Source organism: Corvus hawaiiensis, chromosome 3, assembly GCF_020740725.1.
Source record: "Corvus hawaiiensis isolate bCorHaw1 chromosome 3, bCorHaw1.pri.cur, whole genome shotgun sequence".
Lineage (NCBI taxonomy): Eukaryota > Metazoa > Chordata > Aves > Passeriformes > Corvidae > Corvus > Corvus hawaiiensis.
The window spans coordinates 3,168,057-3,191,176 of record NC_063215.1 but is presented as its reverse complement, the minus strand read 5'-3'; the positions used below and the strand labels follow the sequence as shown (position 1 = coordinate 3,191,176).

At 50.5% G+C, this 23,120-nt stretch overlaps 1 protein-coding gene and 1 long non-coding RNA gene across 2 annotated transcripts in view; one reads left to right on the top strand and one right to left on the bottom strand.

Moving 5' to 3' along the window:
* XKR6 (XK related 6) overlaps positions 1 to 23,120 on the top strand; it is a gene marked incomplete at its 5' end in the record, with an annotated part of 176,074 nt that overhangs the window by 60,787 nt on the left and 92,167 nt on the right. The window lies entirely within an intron of this gene.
* LOC125323035 lies at positions 1,551 to 22,898 on the bottom strand. Its single transcript, XR_007202342.1, has 3 exons — positions 22,887 to 22,898; positions 7,339 to 7,344; positions 1,551 to 1,630 (listed from the first exon to the last, which is right to left on the bottom strand). It is a non-coding gene; the product is annotated as an uncharacterized LOC125323035 (long non-coding RNA).

Sequence of the window (23,120 nt, the reverse complement as noted above, 5' to 3'; positions counted from 1 at the left end):
GGCTTCCAACTGAGAGGAGATTTGGATGGGATATTGGGAAGGAATTCTTCCCTGTGAGGGTGGGCAGGCCCTGGCACAGGTTGCCCAGAGAATCTGGGGCTGCCCCTGGATCCCTGGAAGTGCCCAAGACCAGGCTGGATGGGGCTTGGAGCAACCTGGAATAGTGGGAGGTGTCCTGGGAACACAAAAATGAGCATCAGGAGCACTCCTGGATGCAAAGGGGCCACTGTGCCGTGCCTGACCCATGCTCTGGCTGGGAGGCAGAGCAGCACTGACCCTTCCAGCCACAAGGCTGGAGATTTTAAAGCTCTTCTGGGGAGAGTCGTCATGCCCGGAGTAACTGTGTCTTCATTATGTCTGCTAGATGCTGCTGAAAAATTAATAACACACTTAAGGGGCCTTGGTTAGGGAGCCTGCTCTGGGCAGGGAGTGAACGTCCCCACTGATGGGGCCTGGGAACCTGGAGAGCCAAGTGGTGCCTGCTCTTTATTCCCTTTTATTTAGCATCCATATTTAATGCTGTGCCTCTTTCAATGGCTCTGCAAATACGAACGAATTAATTGGGGAGTTACTGCAGTGCACATAACGAGGAGAGCCCGGCTAATTAGTCAGGGTGGGGTGTGGATGGAGCTCTGTTCAACAAGTGCTCCTGTTCATTCCCTCCTTCCAGGCTAAGTTCTGGTTTCAGCTGCCCTTCACTGATGGGGGAAATCCAAGATTCAGCAAAAATGCCTTCTGAAGGGTTTATCTCAGAAAGGAAAAGCAGAACCTCTATGCTCTAGAAACAGGAATTACACTGATGTGTTTGTTTAATTTATGGATTTAACTCACTTTAAACTTTTCTTTCTCTCTCTCTTTTTTTTTTTTTTTTTTTTTTTTGGGCTGGATTCTCTAGATATCATTAAAAACATACCTGGCTGGGAATGTATCTCTAATTAATTGCTTTGCAGCAAATGAGACCATTTAGACCATTTCAACAAATCCTCCACGCACATTTTAGATCTTAATCCGGTGGTAATGCATTGGGCAGTGCATCACAGTGAGCAAGGTAACTCCACCCCTGCTGGAATAAGGCTTATTCCACAGAAGTGCTTAATGAATTTGGAATTTCTGCTCTCTCTGTTACTGCCATTACTGTGAAGTGTGTTTCTGTTTTGCATCCATGCCCAAGGGACAGTTTTCCAAGAGTCTTCCCCTGCTGGGTCGCTCCTCACTTCTCCACCTTATCCATCCAAAATCTCCCTTTAGTATTAGTGGGAACTTTGTGGAGCGGGAAATGAATGCAGGAGGAAATTAGGTTGCTTTCGCTCGGTTTTCCTGAATTTCTGGCCAATAACTCCCTCCAGTCATACAAAAATTGACCCAAATTCTAGGAATTGTCAGAGGTGGGGGCTGAGTTGCCAAGATGGGGGGAAAATTCTCAGGAAGGCCTGTGGAGTGTTTATTCCTCACTGCCTTCAGGAAGAACTTTCCTGTGCAGTGACTGAGCACTGGAACAGGCTGCCCAGAGAAGGTGTGGAGTCTCCAGATATTCCAGAACCATCTGGATGCAACCCTGTGCCCTGTGCTCTGGGATGACCCTGCTGGAGCAGGGGGGTTGGACCAGTGACCCACTGTGCTCCCTTCCAACCTTTACCATCCTTTATCCCCTGGCTTTGCTCTTCCCTAGCTGAAAGGGCCATTTTCCATGACTTTTCTGTATAGTCATCTAACCTGGAGGGTGTTCATGCCCCAAATCCCAGCTGACACCTCTAAACCCAGGGCAAACAAATCTCTGGTCCCATTCTTCTCCTTCCTGCTTCATCTCCCCTCCTGCCATGCCAGCAGCAGGAATTCCTGTCTGACTCTGCCCTTTTTGCCCTGAAGACACCACCAACCTCCTCTCTGGGTGTATTCCCACTGAACACCTCCACTGACCCCAGAGACACTTCTTTCCCAGCTCTCATCCCAGTCCTTCCATCCCCTCTGGGATGCTGCCTCATCTTGCTGCCTGCAGGGTGATGCTGATGCTCTGTATCCTGCCGGGAACGCTGTGGGGTTGGGTTCATCCTGGGCTCTGAGACGTTTCCACACAGCCCCTGTGGAGGCTGGGGGGATGCTCTACTGGAATCTTGAAAGATGCTATCCTGGAGGCTGGGAAGATGTCCTGGAGGCTGGAAAGATGCTGTCCTGGAGGCTGGGAAGATGCTCTTCTGGAATCTTGGAAGATGCTGTCCTGGAGGCTGGGAAGATGCTGTCCTGGAGGCTGGGAAGATGCTCTGCTGGAATCTGGGAAGATGCTGTCCTGGAGGCTGGGAAGATGTACTGGAGGCTGGGGAGATGCTGTCCTGGAGGCTGAGAAGATGCTGTCCTGGAGGCTGGGAAGATGCTCTGCTGGAATCTGGGAAGATGCTGTCCTGGAGGCTGGGAAGATGCTCTGCTGGAATCTGGGAAGATGCTGTCCTGGAGGCTGGGGAGATGCTGTCCTGGAGGCTGGGAAGATGCTGTCCTGGAATCTGGGAAGATGCTGTCCTGGAGGCTGGGGGGATGCTCTGCTGGAGGCAAACGTGGCCAGCACACATCAGCTGCTCCACGGCCGCCGCTTCATTCCGGCATCGGGCTCGGATAGTCCCCTGTGCCTTTAAACGTGATGCACATCAAAGCCAAGCCGAGCAGAGGAATTCCCTCTTCCCACCTCCCAGCCCGCGCTCCCTCCTTTTTTCGTTTGAATTTTCGGGACTGGAGAGCGGACTGCAGCTGACACAGATTTGTAGCCGTCTCCTTGACGACAGAGACGGGCAAGTTGTATGTGGAGCGTGTTCATTGTTAAGTTTCTAATTTCAGTGAGGTCACTGGATGGTTTTTCTCCTCCTTTGTTTTTTTCCCCTCAGCTCTGCGATACCCTGTAGAAGGAGGAGAGCTGTCAGTGCCCCAGCTTCTCCCTTGCTATCCTCGGAGCAAAAGCACGGGGAACCACCCCCCAGTTATTAGCACTTTCTTGTTTTTAGCCCCTTCTGCCCATCCCTCTGGGTATTCAGCTCACCCCGGCAATTCCCACTCTCCCTGAGTTCCCTCAGTGCTTTCTGGGATCTCTGCTACCTCCTTCTCTTTCAGCACTGCTGCACAGCCAGTGGGATGCTGTGCAAAGGTGAAGGCACAGGGTGTTGGTGACCACTTACACACCATTAAAGCCACCAAATCCTGTCCAAGGATGCAGCATTATCCATGTCTTGCCTGGAGGAGAGGCGGGACACAGCCAGTGGTTTGACAGAGCTGGTGGCATCACTGGTGTTTGAAAGGTTTGGGACCTGCCAGTTTGACTTCGTCCATCAGGGGAGGTTTAGATTGTGTATTAGGAAAAATTTCTTCACAGAAGAGGTTGCCAAGCACTGAACAGGCTGCTCAGGGAAGTGGTGGAGTCACCATTGCTGGAAGTGTTCAAAAATCTTGTGGATGGAGGACATTGAAGGACACAGTGGTGGTGTGGGGTTGGTGGTTGGACTTGATGACCTTAAAGGTCTTTTCCGACCTTAAAGATTCCGTGATTCTGAGATTCTTTTCTCATCTTGAGAAGAAAAACACACCTGCACACAGACTAGGGTATTTTTAAAAAACTTGGTGTAGAATGAGGTGGAATTTGGTATTCCAGGTTAGGATTAATGCTGCTTCCCCTGGAAGTCATCCTCTGATGGGATGGGGGAGAAAGTGTCCCTTGTGCAGATGCTCTGGTGCTCAAGTGACCTTGTTTGTGTTTCCCCATGACTGCAAGGTCTCCCTCCCTCCTCCCAGAAGAAATGATGGAATTCACACAGCCAAGAATTTGGGAAAGCTGATGGCAGAGCAGCTTGGGAAGAGAAGGCTGTGGGGACACCTGAATTCAGTACTTGGAGGGGGCTTATAAAAAAGAGGGAAAGACATTTTACATGGGCAGAGAGTGACAGGACAAGGGGGAATGGCTTCAAACTGTCAGAGGGGAGTTTTAGGTGAGATTTTAGGAAGAAAATCCCCCCTGTGAGGGTGGGGAGGCCCTGGCCCAGGTTGCCCAGAGAAGCTGTGGCTGCCCCTGCATCCCTGGAAGTGTCCAAGACCAGGTTGGACAGGACTTGGAGCAACCTGGGCTAGTGGAAGATGTCCCTGCCCATGGGGGTAGAACAAGATGATCTTTAAGGTTCCTTCCAACCCAGTCCAGGATTTTAGGATGTCAGGTTGCTGGTCACAATTTTCCCAGTTCAGCCAATCTTCATGAACAAGGTCAGATCCTATCAGGGACTCAGTGTGCTCGGGCTGTTCTCAGTGCCTTGGGTTAAGCTGAGTACAGCAGCCAGTGTTTCTTGCCTTTAAAACTGAAAAAAAACCCCCAAACCACTGGGATGTTTTTCAAACAAACACCACTTCGTGGTATCAGTGATGTCCCTTTTCCTTGGCTGCAGATGGAAAGCAGGACATTTGAACTGCAGTGCCCTGTGCTACTCCTGATGCCCGCTGTCAGCAGGTCAGTTTGAGCCTGGCTGGAAGCCCCTGGGTGTGTTAATTGAATTAATCTCCTTCCTATAAAGCACTGAGCTCTTAAGGTCAGTGTGCAGTGGAACACAGGGCCATAATTGAGGTACTCGCTCACTCATGTGCACGCTGGAAGAAAGACTGCTCTGATTGATTCCTCCAGGAAGGATCTGCCTGACATTTCAGGCCCAGATGGTTTGCTTGGGATGATCTTCATGCTTTCTAGCTCAGTTTCTGTCGTCTGACTCATTTCCTCTCCTTGTAGCTCCCTTGAAAATGTGGGTTTGAAAATGAAGTATAATTTTTCTTCTTACTGGTGATGAAGACTCACATCAGTTCCTCACGTCATCTCTGTGTGGAGGGGTGGGTTTTGTGCAGACCAGCCTGCTCTGATTTACCCTAGGAAGCAATTTATCCTTCCTTTTTCAGTGTTTGCCCATTTTCCTTTGCTTCTGCACCTTTCAAACAAAGAGAGAGTTGTTCCCAGGACTTTTCGTAGTGCAGAGGAAGAAACAGTTGACCAGAAGAGATAAAATCCCACCAGGGCAATGAGGAGTAAATTTCCTCGCTGATGTTCTGGTTGGGACTGTGCAGGATTTGAAAGATTTTGGGTGGATTAACCCGAACAGCAGCACTTGGATGTTCCAGCCTATCATGGTTCCTTCTGCCTTTGAAGAAAAAACGTTGTCTCTGGACAGGATGGGTGTGATTTCAGGAGAGGGAATGATGTCACAAGAAGAGCAGGAAGGGTGTGGGCATCTGTAGGAAAACTGGCAGTGGTCTAGCGAGGGAAAGGACTCATTCTGCTCCAAAGAGTGAGGAGGAATTGCTCAGCCATTGCAGGAAAAACAAACCCACGTTGTGGACGTGGTTTCCAGGAGCTCTGGAAATGGCAGATCCCAAGGGATAACAGAGATCACCGCACTCTTGTCTCTGGAGCGGCTCAGAGCTGAGGGTGGATAAAACCTGACTTTCCACCAGCAGAAAGCCACGGATCTTGTCCATTTTCTCCTAGTTTGTCCTTTTCTCACTACTTGTAGCCTACAAAAAGGTCATTTTATAAGGACAAATCCCATCCCCAGCCTTAGAGAAGGGCTGTTATTACTCTGAAAACAATAAAATCAGATAATGCCAGACTTTGCAGGAGTCCCTCTGTACAGAGAACTCAAGAGGATTTGCTGTCTCCCTGGGAAAGAAATTACAGGCTGGGGGTTAACTCTTCTGCTTGAGTCATTTTCCAGAGTTGATTTTGGCTTTGCTGTAGGATATATTGTCAGATTTTTTGTGTTTGCCTGCCGACATTTTAATAAAAATATTTTATTTCATGCCTATAGTACTTAAAAAATAATTGGGAGGGAAGGAAAAGGGATAGCTTTTCATCAAGTATCTCATTTTCCTAAGGATCTTTGCTTGGGAAATACATTTTTTTTCTGAGAAAGTCTATGTGCTCCAGGAGCTGAGGATGAGCACGGCTTCACCAGGAGAGAGAAGTGGAAATGCAGAGGAATTGCACAAGTTCTGACTCGCTCAGAACAAAGAGCAGGAGGTTCCAGCGCTGCTCCAAAGTGGAATCACCAGCACATGCCCCATCCCAGGAAAGCTGCTGAAACCAAGCACTTTCCCAGAGGCTGCTGCTCCTCCTTTTGCTCTTTGGGATCTTCTTGCAGGAGCTGGCACATCCTGTGCTGCAAAAAGCATTTGTATTACAAATTAAATTGGAATTACTGGTTAGAGATGGGAGGTCTTGCACAAAGACCTGATTTATTGGGAATTCACATCAATGGGATTATTTCTGCCGGCCCCACAATGCTTAGGTTGGCCTCCAGAACTGGCCTTGGGGCTGCCATGTCCTGGGTGTGCAGAGGGGAGCAGAAAGATGTCAGATAAGCCTGGCTGGCTTTGAGGAGCGAGGTGTGGAGAAGGTGGAGTTGGGAACATGGACTTGATGGACTCACTGAGGTTATTCCTGCCAAGTTGCAGGGGCTTGGCTTGGAAACAGCAGGAAACACAAAGAAAAACCCAAATGTGGACTGATCACAGGGTGGAAAATGTAGCCTGGAAGTGGAGGAAGGAGGGGGGATCAGGAGTGTCTCTAGACCAGCTTGATCCCATCCAATCTGGGAGACCTTGCTGGAGCATGGCCCCTATTTCTGGTGTTCCTGGCACACCCAGGGTGAGCCCAGGCTGGACTGGGCAGAGTTCAGAGGCAGGTCCAGAGGAGGGGGTTGGGCTAGGTTGGGCTAGGACCCTTAAGGTTCCCTTCCCACCCAAACTTTTCCGTGACTCTATGATCTATTTCCAAATCATCCCAAATTCATCAGCTGGGGGGAATTGTAGAAGGAGTTTGGGGCAGCAGCTGGAAGCATCCTGTGTCATGGAGCCACCAGCAAGGAGACCTCTGTGTCTTGACCCTGAGGGTTGAGGTGTCCCTGGGCTGGGCCATGGCAAGGAGACCTGGCACTGGTTGATGCCAAGGGTTGAAACTGATGAACCCAGGGGTCAAATGGCTTTTTCAGATCACACCCTGGGATGGCCAAAACCACACCAGGACAGCTGCCACCTCCTTGGCAGTGCTGGGTTAACAGTTGGACTCGATTTTGGAGGATTGTTCCAACCTAAATAATTCTGTAATTCTATACCAACCCATACAAGCATTTCCTTTCTGGGTTCTCCTCCCGAGGCAGATTCACCACTCTGCCAGTGGAGCCATTCCCTGTTCCCTGTCCCCAAGCACCACATCCACACTTCTTTAAAATCCCTCCAGGGATGGTGATTCCACCACTGCTCTGGGCAGCTGTGCTAGCGTCCACAACCTTTTCTGTGAAGAAATTGTTCCACATAAACCTCCCCTGGCTCAACCTGAGGCTGTTTCCTCTTGTCCTGTTGCTTGTTACTTGGGAGAAGAGACTGACGCCCTTTGGTCACCAAAGAAATGATCTCCTCCAGTCCCTTGGCTTATAACCCTCCTTCTGCCACAGCTGGACTGGGGGAAACCACAGGAACTTGCAGCAGGTTTTGAGGTAGCTTGGATGGGGGTGATCCATCCCATCACTTAGGAGTCGATGGTTTCTCAATGCTCACAGGGCAGTGCCCTCTGCTTTAGAAACACCTCCATGCCTGACTTCCTGGCTGTCTCTGGGGACACTTCCCACCTGCTTTTGCTTTTCCCAACACTTCAGGGTTGGCAGCGCTTCCCTGCCAGGAAAAGATCGCGTGCAGAAAGCACCCGGCGCCTTCCTGCATGGGCTGTTTGTCTGTCCCTGAGCTCCTTACAGCAGCTGCTGTTGCAAGTTTGGATTCCTAACGTTTTGCCAGGATGCATTGGAGCTTTTTTAGCACCTCAGAGTTAAGGGAATGTGTTTGTGCAATTTCCATGTTGCCCTGTGTGTGTTCACCTAATACGGGGTGGGCACGTGCTCCCAGCTCTTGGAAACATCCCCTGAAACCACAGCCTGCGAGGGGGTGGTGCTGGAGGCTGAAATTTGATTTGGGAGGAGGAGATGCTGTCTGGCTTCTGCACAAGGAAATCCAACCCTTTCCAACCTGAGGATCAGTTCAAACACTTGCCAGTCCGCTAAATGCACTAAGTGCTAATTTGGTGGGTTTTTTCATCTGCTTCGTGCACCTAAAATAGGATCCCTCCTCTGGCTATCCTTGGGAAGCCTTCAAGGAGGTTAAAAATACAAGTGTGAAAGCTGTAATGATAAATGTCCCCTCGGGGTTGACTCAAAGCCTTTCAGATGTGCTGAGGAGCCAGGGCACAGGAGCAGAGCTGGAGCACTCGCCAAGGGGAAGGATGTGAACGAGAAGTTGTGTGGTGATGGACCCAGAGAAGTCATGGAAACATAGAATGGTTTGGGTTGGAAGGGACCTTAAAGCCCCTCTCATTCCACCCCCCTGCCATGGGTTCTGCTTGGAGCCTTGTAGGACAAGCACTGGATCATCCGTGCACAGCGTTATTTCGTGGGAAGGAACACAACGAAGTCAAAACACATAAAGTTGGCCCAGGCCAGCTCGAACAGTTCCTAGCCACCCTCAGGGGGTTGGGAGAAGCCTAAGATCCAGAGACTGGATATTAGGGGAAAAAAATCTTCACTAAAAAGGTGCTCAGGGACTGGAACTGCCTGGCGAAACAGTGCAATCACCATCCCTTGGAAATGTTCAGAAGCACGTGGATGGGGCACGTGGGGACAAGGTTTGATGGTGAATATGGTGGTGCTGAAGGACTGGTTGGACTCCATGATCTTGGAGGACTTGTCCAACCGAAACAATTCTGTGATTCTGTGATACCTGTGGTCAGCTGACTCTGAGGTTTGAAGTAAGAAATAGCCCAAGAAGGGGGTTTCAGAAGGGCACCCATCTTCATTTAAACACAGCAGGAAACAAGGCTTTTCAATGTTGCTTGCCAAATTGTGCCAGTGGTGTATTCTTTTCCATGTGGAAAATATTCATCCCTTGAATCTTTTAAATTGAGGAAGTTTTTGATACCTGGGCAGTGGTTGTTGTTCCCTCTGGGTGCACTCAGAGCCCTCTGCTCACCCTCCTCTTCCAGGCAGGCTGGCATGGATTCAGACTTCCAGGAAATCATGATGTTGGAGTTGTCCTGTGCAAGGCCAGGAGTAGGACTTGGTGATCCTTGAGCATCCCTTCCATTCTGATTTTATCCTATAAAGCCAAATCCTCACTAAACCTCTACATCTCTTGGTATTAAGGACATTAACATCATCATTTTGCAAAGACCCCAAGCAAAATGGGTTGTTCTGCAGCTAAATTAACTTTTTTCCCCCGTCACATTTCTACGGGATTGAATCATTTATTCCTGCAGGAATATGTTTGTGGTGCAAGTTGGAGTCGGGCAAAGCCTGGTTCAGTGTGATGGTTCCTACTGTTAAAACTGTTGAAAGAAAAATCTATTTTACAGCATCGTAGATGATAAATAGCTGGGTGCTCAAGGCTGAAACTCAAGCCTGGTTTTAACTGGGTTTGCCAACAGGAGAAGGAGGAATGATCCAGGTAACAAGTGGTAGAGCAAGAGGAAATGCCCTCAAGTTGTGCTGTGGGAGACTTAAGTTGGATATTAGGAACAATTTCTTCACCAAAAAGGCGGCCAGGCATTGGAACAGGCTGCCCAGGGCAGGGGTGAGTCCCAACCTCTGGAGGTGTTCAGGATGAGTGGATGTGGCACGTGGGGACATGGTTTAGTGGCGAACGTGGTGGTGCTGGTTGATGGTTGGACTCGATGATCTCAGAGCTCTTTTGCAACCTTAATGATTCCATGATTGGCTCAAATGGAAATCCACGTTTCGGATCTCTCTCCTTTTCCTATTTCGTGCCTCTGGGATAATTAGGGTTTGCAGTGAAGAGGCACAGACTGGGTCTCCTCCTGCACCAGCATCCTGCTCCTGGAGCAGCCTAACAGAGCCAGGCTTTCAGAAACCCTCCAGCTCTGCCACAGATCCAGCCCTGGGCCCTGCAAGAAAGATGAGGACAAACCTTTCATTAGGGCCTGCAGTGGTAGGACAAGGGGTGGTGGTTTAAAACTAAGAGAGGGGATAATTATAATAAATATAAAGAAGAATTTTTTTATGATGAGGGTGATAAAACACTGGCACTGGTTTCCCAGAGAAGCTGTGGCTGCCCCTGGATCCCTGGAAGTGTCCAAGGCCAGTTTGGACACGGCTTGGAGCACCCTGGGCTAGTGGAAGGCGTCCCTGCCCATGTCATAGGGGTGGAATTGGATGAGCTTTAATGTCCCTTCCAACCCAAACCATTGTTGGATTTCCTGACTCCCCCTATTTTGCAGTACTTGTGTCTGTCATTTCTTTGAGGGTTGGGATGGCTCAGAGTGCAAACAAACCCTGCCCACATGAGGCTACTTTCACCTTCAGCATCCTGTAGGAAGCAGGAGTGCCAGTTCATCAGATTTTTCCTGGGAAACTGTGGGCAGGGAGGTGGGCACATGGAGGATGTATCCAGATGGGGAGGGTCTGTCTGTACCAGAAAATTAATCCTAGGACTTGGACTCTGGGGCAGAGTTACCCACAAATTCCAGGGTCCTGCACTGTTTGGCCTGGCCATGCTGCCCAGGTGTTGGGTCCTGGCAGGTACAATCTGTGTGTGCAGGCCCAGAGCTCCCCAGAGCCACAACAAACAAACCAACCAGCACAGGAGTACGAGGCTGAATCCTCCTCTGGGATCATCCCTGCCACTAAATCCACACCATGATCCCAAACACGGGCTGGGCCCAGACCAACCACCCCTCTCCCAGACAATATCTGGGCGCGCCTGAGGGTTTAGCAGGGATATTTTCCAGCAGGCTCTGTGCCAGCCTGCTTTGGAGGACGGGAGAGTTTGTCCATATGGATGTGAGCTGTGCCATGCTGCTTTGCCCTCGGAGAACTGGCCCTGACCCATTTTATTTCCTAGCAGGGATGTGGGACCGGAGGCGTTGGATTTGTCAGGCTCCGCAAGCAGAGCTGCCCTTTGCCAGGTGTCTGGAAATTTTAGGGGCTGTTAATGGGAGAATTAAACCCCACTGGCTGCCCTCCCTTCCCAGGAAACCCGTGATGTAATCCAACATCCAGTGTTTTCTGTGCATCCAAGCAGAAACAACCTCAGATCCAGAGCATTTGCAGTCAAAACAAAGGAGAAACTGAGGCACAGGACTTGTTTGACCTACTAAGATCCCACAGGATCCAGATGCTGGATCCATACTCGGGAAATCATCACCAGAAAGGTGCTGTTTGGGTGTGGGTGACCGGTTTGGGCAGTGCAGATCAAGGCAAAAGCACTGACAGGAACCAGGGTGCTGCAAAAATATGCCAGGGCTCAGAAGGGCTCATCCCATCCGAGATCATCCTAATACCAGGCACAGGGGGGATTGCTGGAGTGTCCTGTGCAGGGCCAGGAGCTGGACACGATGATCCTTGGGGGTCCCTTCCAACTCCGGATATTCTATGGTTCTATGATCCCGCCAGTTCTTCATGGAACTCATTGCTGAAACGGGGAAGTAGATTCCGGAGGTTTACGTTACTGGAAAACTCATTAGAATAAGGGAAATTTGAAAAAAACCCAAAACTTACTGTCCAACTCCAGAGATGGAATCATGGAATTATTTAGATTGGAAACGACCTTTAAGATCACTGAGTGCAACTGCTCCCCCAGCACTGCCAAGGCCACCACTGAGCCACGTCCCCAAGTGCCACATCCACACAGCTTTTAAATCCCCCCAGGGATGGAGACTCCAGCACTGCCCTGGGCAGCTGTGCCAGGGCTGGACAACCCTTTCCATGAAGAAATTGTTGTCAATATCCAATTTAAATCTCCCCTGGCACAGCTTGAGGCTGTTCCCTCTCATCCTGTCCCTGTTCCCTGGGAGCAGAGCCCGACCCCCCCTGGCTGCCCCCTCCTGTCAGGGAGTTGTGCAGAGCCACAAGGTCCCCCCTGAGCCTCCTTTTCTCCAGGCTGAGCCCCTTTCCCAGCTCCCTCAGCCGCTTCTGGTGCTCCAGCCCCTTCCCCAGCTCGTTCCCTTCTCTGATAGTACCAAATGTGGAGACTGCTGGAGGCTGGGAAAGTTGATGGAAATTCTCATCCCAACTCTTGTCCTTTCCTTGGGAATCTGTTACTGACCATTGTTGGAGCCAGGAAATGGATGAGTCTGACCTGGCAGAGCAGTTTGTGAGATCTTACAGGATCTGATCCAACTTTAATTCAAGGGAGTTTGGGTTTGTGACCCCACTTGGGACATCTCATGAATGTTTGAATTATGGGATAGCACAGCAACTTCCAGTGCACAGCACGGAAAAAGCTGGGCAGGGACTAGGGAGGAGAAGTGTTTGGGCTCCAAGGGACTTAAATATCCCAGAGACAACACCACAGCTGCTGTGTGGCTTCAGAGCCATGCTGGAAACTCCACCTGGCCACCAAGGTGATGTGGGACACACCCAGGGAGATGCAGCCTTCACCACAGGGAGCTTGGCTCATACCTGATGTGTTGAATAAAAAATAAATAAATAAAATAAAATAAAATCATCACTTTCTTCAGACTTTCCAGCTTTCTGTGTTATCCAGAATGGCTCTTTTAAGTTGGGGATGGATTCCCTGGATGCTTCCAGGATGTATTTGGTGCTCATCTGCATGAGGGGGATGAGCAGCCCTGCTGAATGAATAAAGAGCAGAGCTTTGCTGCTCCAAGTGACGTTGATTTTAATGCAAAATGGCACAAAGTGGAGCAGGAGGAGTCCACCGGCTTTCCAGAAAAGCTTCACCTGGTGGGAGCAGAGGCAGGAGCTGACCTTGAAGGAAACTCAGCTCAGATTTGGGACATCTGTGAGCCACGGGAAAGGCCGCTCAGCATAATGGGAATGGTTTGCAGCGGGGTGTGCACCTGGAAGCACAACTGGATGGGGCTGGTTCAGTGGCTGAACAACCCTCTGAGAGGCAGCTGCTGCTGTGCAAAATGAGTCCCTGGGCTCACATTTCCACTGATTTCTTCCTGCAGAGAGAGAGGCTATGGAGCTTCACTCTAGCAGGAGGCATCGGGCTTTTTTTTGTGCGTATCTCGGTGAGAAGACAAAGCACAGGATCCTCTCTCCCCTCTGAGTGGAGGCTGCTGTCACTTCTGTGAGCTTCTGTCCCTACAATCATCCTCCCCTGTCCTGCACCTGCCTCACAGCTGCCCAAATCATCTGCACCCTCCCTGTGTGTGCCACATGACAGGGATAAACCGGCACAGGGATATTTTCTTCCATCAATCCAGGAGTGTGGCTCCCTCCACCCATCAAAGAGGCATTTTTATTCCCTTGCTCCACGTCACTCCTAAACTGCTCCCAGCCAGAAACTCTCTGCTTGAAGCGGTGTTTGATTTAACCAGAGGCAACTTAACACCGTAGTCATCAGTCAGTTCCTGACACTATCAAGGCCTGGGAGATAAAGGAGCGAATTAAAAGGGAAGGGAATAAAAAAAAAGAGAGAGAGAGAGAATAATAATAATGAAAAAAAAAAAAAATCCTGTCCTCTAAGATCTGATTTCGTGTTAAATGTTTTCATCTTTGGAGTGAGCAGTAACAGCTGATCAGCAGTGTCTGCTCTATTGACTCCCTGGTAACGTGCAGTGGTTCAAAGGGACAGGGAACACCGGCTCCTGCAGGAGATGAAGGGCTGGCAGCTGTCTGGATCTGGCTCTCATGCAGCCTTGCAGCTGACCATGGGCTGCAGGACAGGCCTGGCTGCCTCTCTGGTGTTGTCAGAGATTAAAAATTGCTGTGCTTGCACGGGGTCTTCTTCCTTGGGCTCCTCAGTGAGAGAAAACTACTGGATAGGGCAGCGTGAGGGGGAAAAGGCTGGCAGGGCTTCCCTCAAGAGGTGTGCCGGGCTTCTGGTGGGACTGTTGGCCAGGGAGAAGATCCCTGGCATGTGGCCGGGATTTTACACGGCCTGGAATGGGCAGTGGCTGCAGACAGGTCAGCCAGGGCTCCCGAGGAGTTTGCCAGGGCTTTCTGCAGGCAGGAGTTGGGATGGAGCTGTGCCATCTGCCTTAGCATTTCTGAGTGTCCCCACCACTATTTTTATAGTCTCACTTGGACACCTGCTCATGCCCGAGCTGGAATACAAACCAGGCTTTCCATGGATGTAAAGAAACACAAATTGAGTGACCTCGGTGGGGCAGCTTTGATTTACAACACTTGTGGTTGCCCTGGGCACCAACATCACGGCCACGTGTTGATCCACAGCTGTGGAAATGCTCGGATTGAAGAGGAAACGGCCTCAAGATGTGCCAGGGGATGTTTAGATGGGATACTGGGAAAAAATTCTTCACTGAAAGGGTGGTCAGGTGTTGGAACAAGGCTGCTCAGGGCAGTGCTGGAGTCCCCATCCCTGGAGGGATTTAAAAGCCATGTGGACGTGGCACTTGGGGACACGGGTCAGTGGTGGATGTGGCACTTGGGGACATGGGTCACTGGTGGATGTGGCACTTGGGGACATGGGTCAGTGGTGGATCTTGGACTCAGATCTCAGAGGTCTTTTCCAACTTCATCGATCCTGTAATTCCATGATCTCATTCCCACACGTTGCCATGTGTGCCCAGCACTGGCCAGGTTGGAAGAAGTCAAGAGAATCCCTTTAGATGTTCCTTGACTGATGTCTGGCACCTGAAATTTCCTTCTCCTGGGACTCTTTGACTATGCTGGATGAGTTTCCAACACAGCAAACACCTGGTTTCTGATTTTATAGAATCCCAGAAACTGAATTTGGGAGAGTTGGTTGCAGTTAAGTCTTAGCCAACTCTTAACTCTGCACTGCTCCCCATTCCTGAAGTCCTATCCCATGAATTCCATAATCAGAGAAAGCTCTTTCCTCCAGTTGCCTTCAGGACATCACTGCTGGGTTGCTAAAATTCCTGTTGCCCCCAAACCCTTTTTAGGGTGGAATGGGATGGAAAGGTGGCCCCTGGAGACCCAGCTTAGGTTCTCTGAAGGGCATCACATGAGATGTGCCTGTGTCAGAAGCTCAGGGCCCCTGATTTCGGGAACAGAGGCAGCCTCAGCTGTGTGTGCAGATTCCCAAAATGCAGTTGATCCTCCTGCACCTGCTCTTCCAGCAGTGGAGGAAATGGAAGCAGGAATCAGTTAGCGATGCATCTTTAAAGCTTTGTTTGCATCATTAGGCACTTAGGAGCAATGACCTGGCATCTGAGGGGTCAGGATGCTTCATTATCCCTGCTGGGATTAAACACACCTCTGGAAAAGTGTTTGGCAGCTTTTTGATTAACATTTCTGTGTAAGATGGATGTGAAATTCCAAACAATGCTGTCTGATAGGTGTTCAGGCTCTTCTGCAGTGAGGATATAGCACTGTCCAAAGGGGGAAGAAGGGAAAAGGAGTTGGTCTCACCTGGAATTTACTCCATCAGTCACTCTGGGCATCCAGACTTAAAAGGGGGCTTATAAAAAAGATGGAGAGGGACTTTTTACACAGACAGTTAGTGACAGGATGACAGGAATCTGTTTTAAACCAAAAGAGGATAGATTTAGCTTGGATATTAGGAAGAAATTCTTCCCTGTCAGGGTGGGGAGGCCTTGGCACAGGGTGCCCAGAGAAGCTGTGGCTGCCCCTGGCTCCCTGGCAGTGTCCAAGGCCAGGCTGGATGGGGCTTGGAGCAACCTGGGATGGTGGAAGGTGTTGACAGGGGGTGAAATGAGATGATCTTTCAAGTCCCTTCCAATCCAAAACATTCTGTGGTTCTGTGATTCTGTGACATGGTCCTTGGCAAACAATGAAGCCAAAGCTGGAGCTGAATGTTTATGGGGCTTTTTTTAAGATCAGCCTCATATTCAGGAAAGCTCGGGATCCCTCTAGGAATGGCAGCTGGCTCAGGGGTCGGCCCACTTTGCAGCTCCTTGCAGGCACTGTTTTTTCCTGCCTTGTGCCTCTCAGTATTTCCTTGTTGGGAACAGCTTTTGGGTTTGTTCCTCTCCTACCACACATTTTCACCCAGCCCCAGCCTGCTCCCTAATAAACCCAGTGTGCTGGCAGCCAGTTGCCTGATCCTGCTGAAGAAGTGCCTCTGTTTCCACTCACACGGGCAACTTGATTTGTAAACAGACACTCAAGTGGGTGTTTTTAGCGGTATAGCAGATGGTCAATACAGCTGCCTCCTCTCCCTACTCTGCATTCCCTCCCCTCCTCTACAATTACACTTCCTTGCCATTTTTCTCTGTAATGTGGATTCGGTTTAAAAAAAAAGAAAAATTAAAAGAAAGAGATTACAAGAGGGAGAAAATTGCTCAGTGAATTTCAAGAGGGGAAAAAAAGTTGATGGCAACCTCAAATGTTACCTTAAAAGCACTGTGAGAGCTACCCACACATCCTCACTTCGCTTGACTTTTCCCTGCTTGAGTAGCTCTGGATCTCAATGGGACTGCTCGTGTGGGAGGAGCACAACGCTGGGACCGACTTCCCTCACGCACAGGAACTCGTGACTGATGCTACACCTGAAGTGTTCCTTTTCCTCCCTGCTTGGTGGAGTCAGGCTCTAGTGCTTAAGGAGCTGCTTCTCTGAACTCTGCAGCGGGGCTCGGAGGTAGCGTCGGGATGGGGGAATGGTGAGGATCCCTCTCCAAGGGTTTGCTGGCTGTGGCCCAGGAGCAGGGTCGGGGTCTCTGCAGGTGTTTTGGCCTTGCTGATGCACGTCTGCCTTGTTTAAGACTCGTGTTTTCCAAATTCACCTCGCTGCCTTCTGTGGGATCAATAATCAGCCCCAAGTGGGGGGGTGGGATTGAGCCCCTTCCCTCCCAGGCACTGCCCCCCAGACCAACATCCCTCTCTTCAGAAAGCTCTGCTTAAACTCCTTAAATCTGCCCTTTGCTTGCTTTCAAGCTGTCATCTCTGCTTTCCCACCCAGCATGGCCCCAGTGCGTGGTTGACACCTCCAGGAATCAGCTCTTAACCTTTACAGACACATTAAAGCACTGGCGTGAGACTAATCCAGCACTAGTCTGGGGGCTGCACTGCTTTAAGCCACTGGTGCAGCTTTGAAAGCAAACCAGCCATCACCTCTCTCTTACAAGAGGCTTGGCTGGGGATCAAAGTCCAGGTGGGGTCATACTGAAGAGTCTTTTTGTCCTTGACAGGTTGTCACTCCCTGCAGTCCATCCCTAAAACCTGGAGATGCTATCAGAGGAAACTGGAGGGATGTGTCCCAGCCTGTCCCAGCCTGGCTCCTCCGTGTGCCTTCTGAGAGAGGATTGTGGCTCAGTTCTTATCCCCGTGGCTTAAAATATGCTGGTCTTGGCTGTCAGGTCTCCTGGCCTGACTCTTGAAACCCACTGAGGGTTTCCTGCCTCTTCAGCCCTTTTCCAAGCAGATTGCACTGAGGCACAAGTCATTCCCTGGCCAGGGCAGGGGTGCATTTCCCATCCCTGCAGGGATTTAAAAGTCCTGTGGATGTGGCACTTGGGGACATGGGTCAGTGGTGGGCTTGGCAGTGCTGGGGTAATGGTTGGACTTGATGATCCTTAAGGGTTTTTCCAACCTTAATGACTTGATGATTCTATGAATCTCCTGAGAAAGCTGTCTAGGAATTTCTAAAGGCAAACTTTCATTTCCCTGCTGGAATATACCAGTTCAGCCAAAAAATGAAAAAAAATTCCATTTCTAGGAGGGTGCTTATTCCAGTAATCTCTCCAGCAGGAATGATCCCTCTGAACTACTACTCTGGTGATCAGGGAATTATTTAGGGGTTACTATTTACAGGTTTTCCCCCTGTGATTGCTGTCCCCATGGGTGTGATATGCTCCAGTATCCCATCAAATCACAGAATGGTTCGGGTTGAAAGGGACCTTAAAGACAACCTAGTTTCAACTCCCTGGCTGCCTTTCCATCTCCAGCAGCGATTAGGAAAAAGCTGTGAGAAACCTAAGTAATTTCCAACATTGGAAGCATCCGTGGGTGCACAAAAGGATGTGGATGCACGAGGGATTGCACAAGGAATATTTGCATCCCACGACACCCAGGGACTGCCCCTGCCTTGTCCTTACCTGTCCTGCTGATGAGGTCTTGCTGGTGTTTAAGACTGGAGCTTGGCTCTAGATCCAACTGGGAAAACTGCGCTGCTTGGGTTCGTGGTGCCACTGGAGGGATTTGTCCAGAAGGACATGACATTTCCTAGGAATGGGGCTTTCCTGAAGGGTCTCCTCCTCTTCCCGCTCCCAAGGTGAGTTTCTGGCCCAGGACTCTGCTGCCTTGCTGTTTCCTGGCCGGAGCCTCGTTGTGCAGGGACGGCTGCGGCTCCTTCCCGTGGCCCTGGCCTCCATCCATGGCTATAGGAGGACTCTGTGCAATGGCCAGATCCGCCTGTGCTTCTGTTCCCTGGACCTGAGCCCAGCCCTTTTCCCTCCCCGTCCCTCTTTTCCATGAATGAAGTGGAGGGATTTGGCCGGGAGCCCGAACCCTCCGGGCTTTTATCAATGGGATCAACGGCTTGTCAGATCCGTGAGGATGAGTCACGGCGGGATCCCGTTACTGCTGGTTAATACCTTGTGTGGTGCAGGTCAACCTGCACGTCAGGGGTCTGCGTGGAAGGGGCTTGCTTGGAGCCTCTGGAACACTTCCATGGATGCACTCACACATGGAGTGACAGGATAAGGGAGAATGGCTTCAGACTGACAGAGAGGAGGTTTAGATGGGATATTGGGAAGGAATTGTTCCATGTGAGGGTGGGGAGGCCCTGGCACAGGGTGCCCAGAGAAGCTGTGGCTGCCCCTGGATCCCTGGAAGTGTCCAAGGCCAGGTTGGACGGGCAGCCATGCAGGGAATGTGGTCCTTTCTTGGAGGAGGACACAAGGACGTGGGCTCACACAGGGAAGGTCCAAAAAGAGGATGCAGCTGAGCTCTGTGTGGTGCTACAGCTTTTCCATGGATGTCTCAGAGATGGGTTGGGATGATGGGCACAGCAGGGAGGGGACATGGTCACCAGCAGCAGGGAGTGGTTGCTGAGCCACCAGCCAGGGTTCCTGTCCCATCAGTAGCTCGCACTGGTGTGATCAAACAGCTCTTTTCCCCATGCCCTGAAGTTCACTGGCTCCAACTAAGGATTGCCAATCTCAGGTTCTCCAGGATGCATGTCAGGCCCTCAGAAAGTAAATAAAATTATGATCTTAAAGGTCTTTTCCAACCTAAATGATTCTATGATTCCATGATCCTAAATCCAGGCAAGTAGAGAAAGTCATCAGCATTCCGTTTTTTAATCATTTCCCCCCGCCCCCCCCCCCCCAGGTGTTAGAGCCTGGAGAAAAATTTTCAAGTCAAACCTCACTCAGAGACATTTTAAATGCTTCTCTTTGCCTGAGAGGTGCAAATTTCTGTTTCCAAAGTTTTCCTGTTTAGTTTTGTGCAGTCTTTCACCACAGCTTTACATTTATTTCCTAAGGAAACCAGACGTACGTAGGGACAGACAGTGGACCCCTCAAAACTTTTAACACTGACTTTTCAGAGGATAAATCCTACAACTTTCACACAACCAGGCAGATGGACAGAGAACAGGAACCTCAGTATCCTCAGTGAAAGAAAAAGCAACCCTGGAGCATATTCCCTCTTAAATTCCTGCCAAACCACCCATTAGGGAGGCTTTTTGAGTGCCACAGCCTTGGGTAGATCTTTCATTGGAGTTTGTGCTCTACTGGACACTGGAGAATCCACCATCCCTCGGAAACCAACCTTGCTTTGCTCTTCTACTCACAGAGCAATTTGATTTCTTATCTGCCTTGTAGTGTGGAGAGAGATCTGGGTGTGATTTCATGTTGGAGCATGTAAAGGAAAATTTGGGAGACAAATGGGAAAAGCAGGGATTTTTGAACCCTGGGATACTGCAAGAACTGGGACTTGAGCCTCAATCCTCCACATCTTCAGCCACCAGGCTCATCCTGGGCTGGCCTGAGCTTCCTCCTCATTTAATACCTGAGGAGGCTGATTTCCATGAGCCCACCTCCCCTTTGCCACAGGAACATTTACACAGGGCTGAAAAACCTTTTCTTCCTTCACATCCATGAATTCCCATCACCCCTCAAACAACTTCCATCAGTCTGCACCCCATCCCTGCCCCAAACCCCCAAGAAGTGGGATGGTGGAGGTCCTGAACTTCCACCTTGTCCCTCCAAATGTCCCTTGAGCTCTTGGGAATGACCCAGCCCAGTGATTGCACTTCCAGCTCCTAATCCAGAGCATCTGTTTCCCTTCCCCGGGTGCAGTGGGATTGCTGGAGCTTCCCTCAGCCCTTTCAGCCAGCACCAGCCTCCCCTCCCTGCCAGCCCCATTCCCTCCCACTCCTGCTTTCCCCCGGTGCCTGCTTAGACCCATTAAGTTTTTAATCTGCCTTGTGTTTACAGTCTCCACTTGCTGCTGCTCCATTCTTATTTTCTCCTGTTTAATTCCCGCTCCCCACTGGTGATTCAGCAGCAGGAAGGCAAAGAGTCCCTCTAGGCTTTAGGGTTTTGCCTTTGGGGGGTTTTTTTGAGTGTTTCCTGAAAGGTTCACCCTGGCTGGGGTCTCATGTGTTGCCTGTGGGGCTGGACCTGTGTCCCCACAGCAGAAATGGGCTGATGGGTGGCACAGGAAGACTTTCCTGGGAAGGTCTCATCCCAGTTGTCCCACTGGTGTCTTCTCCTGGCTGAAGATCCATGGCAGGAACGTGGTCAAAGTTTCCAAGAGTGGAGGCTGCAATCACCTGCCAACCACTCTGCTCAGAGGTCTCATTTTGGCCAGGTCTGAGAGGGCTTGGGAGGGGCAGAAGGGCCCCATGACCCCGTGTCCCACAGGGGTGCAGGAGGTACAGGATCCTTGAGGTGCAAATCCTTGCTGGATCAGGAGCTGGAAGAGTGTTTGCAGTTTGGGCAGCCCCAGGACAAGACCTCAGGACCTCAGAGAAGAGGCTCTGGATAATTTACATATACAGATGTTGCTTTTTCCTAGTTTTTCCCCAGGTGCCACATGCCACCTGAGATGCCCTCAGGCTGTGCCTTGACTGCCTCTCCAGGAGGTCAAATGTGCTCAGTTCAGGGTTGAACCGAATAAAACTCTGCCCATGTTTTCATTTCAGTGGGAGAAACCTCCTCCATGCCACCCAAATTGCTTTGCTTTTCCCCTCCCCCAGCTCAGCACCCACACTGGAATGCCGTGTGTCCCACCATCCACATAGATGAGATGACCAAAGGACTCATCATTCCTGGCTGGTCAGCAGGAAACTGAGTCACAGGCAGGTGACAGCAGAGACCAGCATCCTACAGGCCTGTTTTGTTGGATTAAACTGTGCAAGGGGCTGTGCCAACAGGTGACAGCAGGAATGGTGCAATCCCTGTCCCTGTTTCCTTCACTGGTGCAGACAAAGCCTTTCTGTCCCATCCCTACCTCTGCTGCAGCCTCTGTGTTTCAGGTATCTTTCTTTCCAACAACTCCCAGCCCTGCCCAGGCATTTACCCAGCAGAAATATGACTTTTAATTACTATTTTTTATTACTTCCTTTTCATAATTGCACTGGAGGGTCTCTGCTGTTCTGCTTTAATCTGCATCCTGAGAAATCACTTTCTCAGGCATGATCCACTGGATGGGAAAGGGAAATAAGGATTTCAAAGCGCAGCCATGGGCTTGTTGGCAGTAGAGAAATGTGGGATCCACTATAGTTTTATCACAGAATGGTTTAGGTGGGAAGGGACTTTAAAGTCCATCTCATTCCACCCCCTGCCATGGGCAGGGACACCTTCTACTATCCCACATTGATCCAAGCCCCATCCAACCTGGCCTTGGACACTTCCAGGGATCCAGGGGCAGCCACAGCTTCTCTGGGCACCCTGTGCCAGGGCCTCCCCACCCTCACAGCCAAGAATTTCTTCCTAAGATCTAATCTAAATCTCTCCTCTTTTACTTTAAAAACCATTCCCCCATGTCCTTTCCCTGTCTGCCTGAGGATCTCCTCCCAAAAACTCTGATAAAGTCCTGCAGACCCCCCTGTCCTGACTGTTCCCCACCCAGCTGCTGATGTTTCCACAATATCCAGTACTTTGGTGCACACAGGGGCATTAATTGGATTGAAATAGCAGTGTTAAGAATTTTAACACCCTTTAACATCCCCTCCCTCCACCCCATCACTTCTTAGTGTCCCTGTCATTATCATCGAGCAGGATCTGGGGTTCATTGCCTGCCATCCATGGAGTGGGGTCGTTCAACAGGAAAGCCTTCAGACAATGCCAGCATTTATTCCTCAACATGAACCAGTGGAAGCCAAGCGGATTTTTCATAGGGCCAGGGCTGCTCAGGGCGGGGATGAGGAACAACTTGAGAGTGGAAGAGTTTGTGGGTTTGGTTTTTAAAAGCTGCTCAGCCCTCAGGCCTGGTGCACTGGGGGAAAGAGGAGATTTAGGTGCTGTAGACACTGAAGGGGTGGCTGTCCCTGCTTTCAGAGGGAAGTGATACAGGACAAGTTCATGGACACCTCAGCTCTGGGATGTGGGTGAGGTCTGGTGCTTAGACCAAAGTATCTGAAAGAGGAGACTGAGGCCACCAAAGAACCTTCTGTCAGCAGTGGAGACACCTCCAGTCATCCCACCCATGAGAGGTGTCCAAGACGCACAGGAACAGCCACCTCTGGAGGTGCCCATGGCTGTAGGTGACATCTCAGGTGACCAAGTGCCAGGGGCTCCTGGCACAGTGGCATTATCCAGACAGCAAAGCCAGTTCTTTACAAAAAGCCACAAGATCCAATCCTCAATCCCTGTCCTGTCCTGGGCATCCCACAGAGAGTTGTCCAGAGAAGCTGTGGCTGCCTCGTCCTTGGAAATGTTCAAGGCTGGGTTGGACGGGGCTTGGAGCAGCCAGGGACAGTGGAAGGTGTGACTGGAACCCCCTTCCAACCCAAACCATTCTGTGATCCTGTGATAACCCAGCATGACCTGCATGGAACCGGGACAAAGAGCCAGCCCGGCACCTCCTGGGGTGGATGTTCCCACCGTAAGGACACGGGGCTGGGAGAGTGGGAGCTGTGTGTGAATCACAAAGCTCCACCACACAACCAGCTCCAAACCCTGCAAGAGAGGCTCCTTCTCACAGCAGAACCCCCGAGCCATCAGATTTCTTCTAGACTAAAGCAGCGTG